We start from the raw sequence: 13,041 nt of genomic DNA, 5'->3' as shown, positions 1-13,041 counted from the left end.
TATGTTGCTTATCAGCAGAGTAAAACATATGCATGTGAGCAAAAATAAGAGTGACGCTGAAATACAGTCTTATGTCAGATATTATACTGACATGTTCCGCCAGTAACTCTTGGGTAAAGTATAGTTAAGTGACTTAGGGGGAGATGTATCAAAGTGTGGAGAGAGATAAAGTACCAACCAATCCTAACTGTCAGTTTACAGGAGGTGCTTGAAAATTGACAGGAGTTGATTGGTTTGCAGTTTCTCTCTTCACTTTACCTCTCTCCAAGGGGTTCACTACGATATGCCGGTGGTCGGGCTCCCGGCGACCAGCATACCGGTGCCGGGAGCCCGACCGCCGGCTTACCGACAGTGTGGCGAGCGCAAATTAGCCCCTTGCGGGCTCGCTGCGCTCGCCACGCTACGGGCACGGTGGCCACGCTATTTTATTCTCCCTTCAGGGGGGTCCTGGACCCCCACGAGGGAGAATAAGTGTCGGTATGCCGGCTGTCGGCAGAGCCGGCCCTAACCAATATGATGCCCTAGGCAAGATTTTGGCTGGTGCCCCCTAGCACCACCGCTGGTTCCACCCCTGACCTTGCACCTCTTTCCCAGCACCATCACCCCTCACCCACAGAAATCCTTATTTTGGTGTTTGTACCCCTATATTTTAAATAGGAACAATTCGCACATTTGGCGCACAGCCCAAAAAGGGGTGTGTTTTTACTGGCAAGGGGCATGGCCACACAATAGTAACCCCAATTCCAATTACGCCACACAGTACTGCAACTTTATTCACATTTGATCATGCGATAGTGTCCATAATTCATATTACATCCCACAGCAGTATCACTTTACCTTATAAACGTTACTCCTCACAGTAGATCCCCTTATTCACATTACATCACACTGAATTGCTCCTTATTCACATTATACCACACCATATTGCTCTTTATTCACATTAGACGACACAGTAATGCCCTTTCTATACGCAACGCCACATAGTAGAGCACCTTATACACATAATGCCACACATTAGTAATGCATTTATACACATAATTCCACACAGTAATGCTTCTTACACATATGAGACACATTATTAATGTCCTTATAAACATAATGAGCCTTACACATTATGACAACCTTTATTAATGCCCTTTTACGCATAATGTTCCTTACACATATGCCGCACATTATTAATGCCCTTATACACATAATGACACACATAGTGCCCCCTACACATTTGCTGCACATTTTTAGTGTCCCCATACACATGATACACATACAGTAGTACCCTGTTACACATATGCCGCAAATTATTAATGCCCTTATACACATAATGACAGACATACAGTAGTACCCTGTTACACATATGCCGCACATTATTAATGCCCTTATACACATAATGACACACATAGTGCCCCTTACACATATGTTGCACATTGTTAATGCGTTTTTACATGACACACATAATGCTCCTTACACATATTCCGAACACTACTGCACAACCAACCCACTCACATGCACACAGCACTCACACTGCCACTAACACTGTCATCTCTGCCTCTGCTTGGATACAGATGTGTCCTCATAAATCTTGCCTCAATGCTAACGTCGGGCACATTTTTATGAAAATGCATCTTACTTGCATTGCTATGTGGCTAGGATGCACAAGCAGCTTCTGCTGATTAAAATGATATGCAGCATGCCCATATACTGTGTGAGACTGTGGCTGTATCTGCATATGAAATGCTACATACAGAATATAGGCATGCCGCATATCATTTTAATCAGCAGAAGCTGCTGATGCCCCTAGGCATGCCAGATGCCCTAGGCAATTGCCTAGTTTGCCTATGTCTATGGCCGGCTCTGGCTGTCGGGATCCCGGCGCCGGTATACTGTGCGCCGGGATCCCGTCAGTCGGCATACTGAAGACCACCCCTCTCCAAGGTTTGCTACATCTCGCCCTTACTGACAAACAAAAGGGACCAATGTACTGTAATAGGGCACATCATTTATTTCTTCAAAGTATTTAATGATTCATGTTTGCACTTCTGGTTAAAAAGCGTTCTCCTTTTTTATATGCTTATTTGTGTTCCTGAAGCAAGCAGAAAGAAAGTTATTAGCAATAATTTGCAAGTCCTCTTTTTAATTGTGGGATATGAATTTCCTTTTTTTGTATTTACAGCTTTCAAGAAGCATCAATCAGATCTCACTACAAATGAGCACATTATTTCCTACTGTATGTTATAGTGTGGGTCTGAAGATGTGCTAATGCGTATTACAAAATGACATAATTAAATTAAAAATGTAATCTGTATGTAAATTGTATTCTAAGTGGCATATATGTGATTTTCTGCTGTAGGAATAGTTTTACTAAAAATGTAGATTGTGTTGAACTAGAAAAGAGCAAGTTTGTAATAGCTGCAAGAGTTGTACTGTAAAGGTGTGTGTGTGTGTGTGCGTGCGTGCGTGCGTGCGTGTGTGTGTGTGTGTGTGTGTGTGTGTGTGTGTGTTTATACACATATAATTACTTATTTACTTATACTCTTATTATATTTTCTAAGAATTGATGCATGGAAATTTTAGAATTTCAGAAACAAAAAATAGGGGTGATTAATGAGAAGATATAGCTGGAAAACAGGTACATACAGTAAGTTTTAACACAAGTGATCACCAAACAATGGGGGTCATTCCGAGTTGTTCGCTCGTTGCCGATTTTCGCTATACTGCGATTAGTCGCTTACTGCGCATGCGCAAGGTTCGCAAAGCGCATGCGCTTAGTTATTTTACACAAAAGTTAGGTATTTTACTCACGGCATAACGAAGCTTTTTCATCGCTGTGCTGATCGTAGTGTGATTGACAGGAAGTGGGTGTTTCTGGGTGGAAACTGGACGTTTTATGGGAGTGTGCGGAAAAACGCAGGCGTTCGAGTTGCAAAACGCAGGAGTGGCTGGAGAAACGGGGGAGTGGCTGGGCGAACGCTGGGTGTGTTTGTGACGTCAAACCAGGAACGAAAAGGACTGAGCTGGTCGCAATGGCTGAGTAAGTCTGGAGCTACTCAGAAACTGCTAAGAAATTTCTATTTGCAATTCTGCTAATCTTTCGGTCGCACTTCTGCTAAGCTAAGATTCACTCCCAGAGGGCGGCGGCTTAGCGTGTGCAATGCTGCTAAAAGCAGCTAGCGAGCAAACAACTCGGAATGAGGGCCAATGGGGGTAATTCAGAGTTGATTGCAGCAGCATATTTGTCAGCAGTTGGGCAAAACCATGTGCACTGCAGGGGGGCAGATATAACATTTGCAGAGAGAGTTAGATTTGGGTGGGTTATATTGTTTCTGTGCATAGTAAATACTGGCTGCTTTATTTTTACACTGCAATTAAGATTTCAGTTTGATTGAACACACCCCACCCAAATCTAACTCTCTCTGCACATGTTATATCTGCCCCCCCCCCCCTGCACTGCACATGGTTTTGCCCATTAGCTAACAAATTTGCTGCGATCAACTCTGAATTAAGCCCAATAGCTACTAAGCAGCATCATTTGAAGGAATATACTCATCTCTTTAAAATGTGGGTGACATCCCTACTAGTGATGAGCGGGTTCGGTTCCTCGGAAACCGAACCCCCCCGAACTTCACCCATTTTACACGGGTCCGAGGCATACTCGGATTCTCCCGTATGGCTCGGTTAACCCGAGCGCGCCCGAACGTCATCATCCCGCTGTCGGATTCTCGCGAGATTCGGATTCTATATAAGCAGCCGCCATTTTCACTCGTGCATTGGAAATGTTAGGGAGAGGACGTGGCTGGCGTCCTCTCCGTTTATTGTTGAACTTGATTGTGCTTTATTGCTTAATTGTGGGGAGGACTGGGGAGCAGCTGTATAATATAGGAGGAGTACAGTGCAGAGTTTTGCTGATCAGTGACCACCAGTTTTATCCGTTCTCTGCCTGAAAAAAACGCTCCATATCTGTGCTCAGTGTGCTGCATATATCTGTGCTCACACTGCTTAATTGTGGGGACTGGGGAGCAGCTGTATTATATAGGAGGAGTACAGTGCAGAGTTTTGCTGACCAGTGACCACCAGTATACGTTGTCTGCCTGAAAAACACTCCATATCTGTGCTGCATTGTAGTATATAGTAGGAGTACAGTGCATAATTTTGCTGACCACCAGTATATAATATATATAGGAGTACGGTACAGAAGGCCACTGCTGTACCTACCTCTGTGTCGTCAAGTATATTATCCATCCATACCTGTGGTGCATTTCAGTTTTGCACAGTTTGCTGACCACCAGTATATAATATATATATAGCAGTACGGTACAGAAGGCCACTGCTGTACCTACCTCTGTGTCGTCAATACGACAATACGGCTGGATAGCCATCGGCTGGTAGTGCTTACATAGAAGTGCTGACATAAAAGTGTTATTATAAAAATAGCGTTATACCTGCGTTAAGTTATATCATCAGCTGTTGTCGATTGTGAACTTTGTGGACCAACTCCTCATCACTCTTTGTGCTCAACAGGTATGATTCGTGGAACTACACATCCCAGCAAGTTGTACTGCATTTGCTGATTATGTCAAATGAATATCATGATTGAATAGTTTAGGTATGATTCGTGGAACTACACATCCCAGCAAGTTGTACTGCATTTGCTGATTATGTCAAATGAATATCATGATTGAATAGTTTAGGTATGATTCGTGGAACTACACATCCCAGCAAGTTGTACTGCATTTGCTGATTATGTCAAATGAATATCATGATTGAATAGTTTAGGTATGATTCGTGGAACTACACATCCCAGCAAGTTGTACTGCATTTGCTGATTATGTCAAATGAATATCATGATTGAATAGTTTAGGTATGATTCGTGGAACTACACATCCCAGCAAGTTGTACTGCATTTGCTGATTATGTCAAATGAATATCATGATTGAATAGTTTAGGTATAATTCGTGGAACTACACATCCCAGCAAGTTGTACTGCATTTGCTGATTATGTCAAATGAATTTCATGATTGAATAGTTTAGGTATGATTCGTGGAACTACACATCCCAGCAAGTTGTACTGCATTTGCTGATTATGTCAAATGAATATCATGATTGAATAGTTTAGGTATATTGAAAAAGCGAGTTTTTTTTGTTTTGTTTTTGTATGTTTTTCTCTTTGTAAAGATATAGTTGACTGCCTTATTGGTATGTAATGTCTGTTTTTCTTAGCTTATTTATGGCCTTAGCTTAAAGGGGGATTGTATTGGGTAGAGTTTGCAATCATTGCATTCACATGGATATTGTTTTTATTTAAAGTCTAGTATACGGCTGGATAGCCATAGGCTGGTAGTGCTTACATAGAAGTGTTATTATAAAAATAGCATTATACCTGCGTTAAACAGAAGGAAAACAGAAGAGAAACATCAAAACACCAACACTACCACAAAAGGACTGCCTTAATGCCTCAAAAGTATGTAATTCATCTTATGCATATTATCTGTTTTTAAAAACCTATGAAAAGGCATCCCCAATCTGCTCACTACAGTTCTCTCTTATGCAAACTTATGTATGTTTCTTGATGTAATGATTTCTTGTAAATGTCATTGCATGTGTGGGGAAGTTGCTCGGTGAAACAGTTTATTATTGCATACTGACTGGTGTTTACCTCCTTTGAACATTTACCCATTGTGGTCAGGTGTACTATATCTTTATATTTAGTAAGGTGTAGTCATGGTGTAAAGGACAGAGTATGATTACTGATTAGTAAAAGAAAACAAATACTGAGCAACATCCCCAAACAGGTAATTTCAACTTTAAACTTGTCATTTATTTTGTACGCTCTGGACATGGCTACTAATAACAAATGCACAGACAAAATTCTTAAAGCTATGTCTGCAAATGCTAGGAGCTTAGGAGACAAAATTCCAGAGCTAATTACGATAATGACAAGGGATAACCTGGATTTTGTGGCAATTACAGAGTCTTGGTGCAATCAGAATCATGACTGGGACTTAGCTATACCAGGATACAATTTATTTAGGAAAGATAGAATAGGAAGAAAAGGAGGAGGGGTAGCAATGTATGTGAAAAAAAGCATAAATGCTACTTTAATACAAAATATTGAAGCCAAAACTGAGGCCCTTTGGGTCACCATAGAAACTGGGAAGAAGGACATTATTCGCATTGGGGTGATCTATAGACCACCAGGCCAGGGGCAGGATTTGGACAGGAACCTATTGTTGGACATCTCTAAAATGGCTTTAAAGGGAGAAGTCATAATCATGGGAGACTTTAATTTACCTGATGTAAATTGGGAGGGGTCTTTTGCAAGTTCAGCTACAAGTGGCAAATTTCTACATTCCTTACAGGGAGCATCTCTCAAGCAATTGGTGTGGGAGCCCACTCGCAAAGACTCAATATTAGATCTAATTCTTACAAATGGTGATAGGATATCTGATATATATGTGGGTGAGCACCTGGGATCCAGTGATCATCAAGCAGTATGGTTTAGTATAAAGACAGGATCCAACTCCTGTCACACAAAAACAAAGGTGTTTGATTTTAGAAATGCTGACTTTGCAAAAATGGGAGATGTTTAAGTGATTCATTGGCAGACTGGAGGAACTTGGAAGGAGTGCAGGAGAGGTGGAAAAAACTGAAAAGTGTAATACTAAGAGCAACAGACCTTTGTATCAAAATGGTTAGGAAAAGCACCAGGAAAAGGAAGCCAGTGTGGTTCACAAAAGAAGTATCAACTAGTGTGAAAGCAAAAAAGATGGCTTTTAGGAAATACAAACAGACTCAAAATAATAACGACAAAGAGGTGTATCTGGACAGACGGAAGGATGCTAAGAAAGTGATCAGGCGTGCAAAGGCAGAAGCTGAGGAGAAAATGGCCCAGTCAGTAGATAAAGGGGGCAAAACTTTTTTTAAGTATATAAGTGAAAGGAGAAAATCAAATGGAGGAATAATAAGACTTAAGACAGAGAGTGAGCATTTGGTGGAGGGAGACAAGGCAATAGCAGATCACCTAAATAATTATTTTTGCTCAGTATTTACTACAGAAGAAGGGATGTGGCCACAGTTAAGTTGCAAGGACATTCATAAAAATAAGGTAGATGAAAATACATTTACAGAGGAGAAGGTCCTAACAGAACTTTCAAAACTAAAAGTGGATAAATCAATGGGACCAGATGGGATATACCCAAGGATACTCAAAGAGCTAAAAGATGTGCTGGTTACACCTTTAACAGAATTATTTAACCAGTCACTAAATACAGGTGCTATTCCAGAGGACTGGAAAAGAGCAAATGTAGTTCCACTGCACAAAAGTGGAAGCAAGGAAGAAGCAAGTAACTACAGACCAGTAAGCCTTACATCAGTAGTAGGGAAATTAATGGAAAAGCTATTAAAAGAAAGAGCAGTGGAATATCTTAAATCAAACAACTTACAGGATCCAAAACAGCATGGATTTACTGGTGGGAGATCATGCCAAACAAATCTTATTGACTTTTTTGACTCTGTGATGAAAATAATAGATCAAGGGGGAGCTGTAGATGTAGCATATCTAGACTTTAGTAGGGCATTTGACACTGTCCCACATCGCAGACTGCTAAATAAACTTGAAAGCCTGGGGGTGGATTATAAATTAGTTAAATGGATAAGAACCTGGTTGCAGGATAGGAAACAGACAGTCGTAGTTAATGGAGTGAAATCTATGGAGGGAAATGTTACCAGTGGAGTACCCCAGGGATCTGTACTTGGTCCAGTTCTCTTTAATATCTTTGTTGGTGACATTGCAGATGGTATTGAAGGGAAGATATGCCTTTTTGCAGATGTTACAAAGATATGCAACAGGGTAGACACACCGGGAGGGGTCAAACAAATGATTAATGACCTAGGTATGCTTGAGAAATGGTCAAGAACATGGCAACTACAGTTTAATGCTAAAAAATGCAAAATCATGCACTTGGGTCTCAAAAACCCAAAGGCTAAGTATAGTATCAAGGGTACTATAATGGAAACTACTGAGGAGGAAAGAGATTTAGGAGTCACTATTTCAAGTGACTTGAAGGCAGGAAAGCAATGCAACAAAGCAATGAGAAAGGCAAGTCAGATGCTTGGTTGCATAGGGAGAGGAATCAGTAGCAGGAAAAAAGAAGTGATAATGCCAATGTATAGGTCATTGGTACGGCCCCATCTGGAATACTGTGTCCAGTTCTGGAGACCCTATCTCCAGAAGGATATAAATACATTAGAGAGTGTACAAAGAAGGGCAACTAAAATGGTGCATAGCCTACATCACAAAACTTACCCGGAAAGGCTAAAAGATCTTAACATGTATAGTTTGGAGGAGAGAAGGGAAAGGGGGGACATGATAGAAACTTTCAAATAAATCAAGGGTCTTAACAAAGTTCAGGAGGGAAACATTCTTCAAAGGAAAAGAAGTATTAGAACTCAAGGGCATACATTGAGACTGGAGGGGGGGAGGTTCAGGGGAAATTTAAGGAAAAATTACTTCACAGAAAGGGTGGATAAGTGGAATAGCCTCCCATCAGAGGTGGTAGAGGCTAAGACTGTAGGGCAATTTAAACATGCTTGGGACAGGCATATGAATATCCTTACAAAGAATTAAGGTTAAAAAAGGGTTGAGATTGCCTAAAGGATAAAATAAAAAAGGGGCAGACTAGATGGGCCAAGTGGTTCTTATCTGCCGTCAAATTCTATGTTTCTATGTTTCTATGTCAAGTATACTATCCATCCATACCTGTGGTGCATTTCAATTTTGCACAGTTTGCTGACCACCAGTATATAATATATATAGCAGTACGGTACAGTAGGCCACTGCTGTACCTACCTCTGTGTCGTCAAGTATACTATCCATCCATACCTGTGGTGCATTTCAGTTGTGCGCAGTATATATAGTAGTAGGCCATTGCTATTGATACTGGCATATAATTCCACACATTAAAAAATGGAGAACAAACATGTGGAGGTTAAAATAGGGAAAGATCAAGATCCACTTCCACCTCGTGCTGAAGCTGCTGCCACTAGTCATGGCCGAGACGATGAAATGCCATCAACGTCGTCTGCCAAGGCCGATGCCCAATGTCATAGTAGAGAGCATGTAAAATCCAAAAAGTTCAGTAAAATGACCCAAAAATCAAAATTGAAAGCGTCTGATGAGAAGCGTAAACTTGCCAATATGCCATTTACGACACGGAGTGGCAAGGAACGGCTGAGGCCCTGGCCTATGTTCATGGCTAGTGGTTCAGATTCACATGAGGATGGAAGCACTCATCCTCTCGCTAGAAAAATGAAAAGACTTAAGCTGGCAAAAGCACAGCAAAGAACTGTGCGTTCTTCTAAATCACAAATACCCAAGAAGAGTCCAATTGTGTCGGTTGCGATGCCTGACCTTCCCAACACTGGACGGGAAGAGCTTGCGCCTTCCACCATTTGCACGCCCCCTACAAGTGCTGGAAGGAGCACCCGCAGTCCAGTTCCTGATAGTCAAATTGAAGATGTCACTGTTGAAGTACACCAGGATGAGGATATGGGTGTTGCTGGCGCTGGGGAGGAAATTGACAAGGGGGATTCTGATGGTGAGGTGGTTTGTTTAAGTCAGGCACTTGGGGAGACACCTGTTGTCCGTGGGACGAATATGGCCATTGACATGCCTGGTCAAAATACAAAAAAAAATCAGCTCTTCGGTGTGGAATTATTTCAACACAAATGCGGACAACAGGTGTCAAGCCGTGTGTTGCCTTTGTCAAGCTGTAATAAGTAGGGGTAAGGACGTTAACCACCTAGGAGCATCCTCCCTTATACGTCACCTGGACCGCATTCATCAGAAGTCAGTGACAAGTTCAAAAACTTTGGGTGACAGCGGAAGGAGTCCACTGACAACTAAATCCCTTCCTCTTGTAACCAAGCTCCTGCTAACCACACCACTAACTCCCTCAGTGTCAATTTCCTCCTTACCCAGGAAAGCCAATAGTCCTGCAGGCCATGTCACTGTCAAGTCTGATGAGTCCTCTCCTGCCTGGGATTCCTCCGATGCATCCTTGAGTGTAATGCCTACTGCTGCTGGCGCTGCTGTTGTTGCTGCTGGGAGTCGATCGTCATCCCAGAGGGGAAGTCGGAAGACCACTTGTACTACTTCCAGTAAGCAATTGACTGTCCAACAGTCCTTTGCGAGGAAGATGAAATATCACAGCAGTCATCCTGCTGCAAAGCAGATAACTCAGGCCTTGGCAGCCTGGGCGGTGAGAAACGTGGTTCCGGTATCCACCGTTAATTCAGAGGCAACTAGAGACTTGATTGAGGTACTGTGTCCCCGGTACCAAATACCATCTAGGTTCCATTTCTCTACCGAAAATGTACACAGACCTCAGAAAAAGAGTCACCAGTGTCCTAAAAAATGCAGTTGTACCCAATGTCCACTTAACCACGGACATGTGGACAAGTGGAGCAGGGCAGACTCAGGACTATATGACTGTGACAGCCCACTGGGTAGATGTATTGCCTCCCGCAGCAAGAACAGCAGCGGCGGCACCAGTAGCAGCATCTCGCAAACGCCAACTCGTTCCTAGGCAGGCTACGCTTTGTATCACCGCTTTCCAGAAGAGGCACACAGCTGACAACCTCTTACGGAAACTGAGGAAGATCATCGCAGAATGGCTTACCCCAATTGGACTCTCCTGGGGATTGTGACATCGGACAACGCCAGCAATATTGTGCGTGCATTACATCTGGGCAAATTCCAGCACGTCCCATGTTTTGCACATACATTGAATTTGGTGGTGCAGAATTATTTAAAAAACGACAGGGGCGTGCAAGAGATGCTGTCGGTGGCCCGAAGAATTGCGGGCCACTTTCGGCATTCAGCCACCACGTGCCGAAGACTGGAGCACCACCAAACATTCCTGAACCTGCCCTGCCATCATCTGAAGCAAGAGGTGGTAACGAGGTGGAATTCAACCCTCTATATGCTTCAGAGGATGGAGGAGCAGCAAAAGGCCATTCAAGCCTATACATCTGCCCACGATATAGGCAAAGGAGGGGGAATGCACCTGACTCAAGCGCAGTGGAGAATGATTTCAACATTGTGCAAGGTTCTGCAACCCTTTGAACTTGCCACACGTGGTCAGTTCAGACACTGCCAGCCTGAGTCAGGTCATTCCCCTCATCAGGCTTTTGCAGAAGAAGCTGGAGACATTGAAGGAGGAGCTAAAACAGAGCGATTCCGCTAGTCATGTGGGACTTGTGGATGGAGCCGTTATTTCGCTTAACCAGGATTCACGGGTGGTCAATCTGTTGAAATCACAGCACTACATTTTGGCCACCGTGCTCGATCCTAGATTTAAAACCTACGTTGTATCTCTCTTTCCGGCAGACACAAGGTTCAAAGACCTGCTGGTGAGAAAATTGTCAAATCAAGCGGAACGTGACCCGTCAACATCTCCTCCTTCACATTCTCCCGCAACTGGGGGTGCGAGGAAAAGGCTAAGAATTCCGAGCCCACCCGCTGGCGGTGATGCAGGGCAGTCTGGAGCGAGTGCTGACATCTGGTCCGGACTGAAGGACCTGCCAACGATTACTGACATGTCGTCTACTGTCACTGCATATGATTCTCTCACCATTGAAAGAATGGTGGAGGATTATATGAGTGACCGCATCCAAGTAGGCACGTCAGACAGTCCGTACGTATACTGGCAGGAAAAAGAGGCAATTTGGAGGCTCTTGCACAAACTGGCTTTATTCTACCTAAGTTGCCCTCCCTCCAGTGTGTACTCCGAAAGAGTGTTTAGTGCAGCCGCTCACCTTGTCAGCAATCTGCGTACGAGGTTACTTCCAGAAAATGTGGAGTAGATGATGTTCATCAAAATGAATTATAATCAATTCCTCCGTGGAGACATTCACCAGCAGCAATTGCCTCCAGAAAGTACACAGGGACCTGAGATGGTGGATTCCAGTGGGGACGAATTAATAATCTGTGAGGAGGGGGATGTACACAGTGAAAGGGGTGAGGAATCGGAGGATGATGATGATGAGGTGGACATCTTGCCTCTGTAGAGCCAGTTTGTGAAAGGAGAGATTGATTGCTTCTTTTTTGGTGGGGGCCCAAACCAACCAGTCATTTCAGTCACAGTCATGTGGCAGACCCTGTCGCTGAAATGATGGGTCGGTTAAAGTGTGCATGTCCTGTTTATACAACATAAGGGTGGGTGGGAGGGCCCAAGGACAATTCCATCTTGCACCTCTTTTTTCTTTAATTTTTCTTAGCATCATGTGCTGTTTGGGGACAATTTTTTTGAAGTGCCATCCTGCCTGACACTGCAGTGCCACTCCTAGATGGGCCAGGTGTTTGTGTCGGCCACTTGGGTTGCTTAGCTTAGTCACACAGCGACCTTGGTGCGCCTCTTTTTTTCTTTGCATCATGTGCTGTTTGGGGACAATTTTTTTGAAGTGCCATCCTACCTGACACTGCAGTGCCACTCCTAGATGGGCCAGGTGTTTGTGTCGGCCACTTGTGTCGCTTAGCTTAGTCACACAGCGACCTTGGTGCGCCTCTTTTTTTCTTTGCATCATGTGCTGTTTGGGGACAATTTTTTTGAAGTGCCATCCTGCCTGACACTGCAGTGCCACTCCTAGATGGGCCAGGTGTTTGTGTCGGCCACTTGGGTCGCTTAGCTTAGTCACACAGCGACCTTGGTGCGCCTCTTTTTTTCTTTGCATCATGTGCTGTTTGGGGACAATTTTTTTGAAGTGCCATCCTGCCTGACACTGCAGTGCCACTCCTAGATGGGCCAGGTGTTTGTGTCGGCCACTTGGGTCGCTTAGCTTAGCCATCCAGCGACTTCGGTGCAAATTTTAGGACTAAAAATAATATTGTGAGGTGTTCAGAATAGACTGAAAATGAGTGGAAATTATGGTTATTGAGGTTAATAATACTATGGGATCAAAATGACCCCCAAATTCTATGATTTAAGCTGTTTTTGAGGGTTTTTTGTAAAAAAAAACGAATCCAAAACACACCCGAATCCGACAAAAAAT

This window comes from Pseudophryne corroboree, chromosome 5, assembly GCF_028390025.1.
Source record: "Pseudophryne corroboree isolate aPseCor3 chromosome 5, aPseCor3.hap2, whole genome shotgun sequence".
In the NCBI taxonomy this organism is placed as follows: Eukaryota; Metazoa; Chordata; class Amphibia; order Anura; family Myobatrachidae; genus Pseudophryne; species Pseudophryne corroboree.
Note: the sequence above shows the minus strand (reverse complement) of the source record.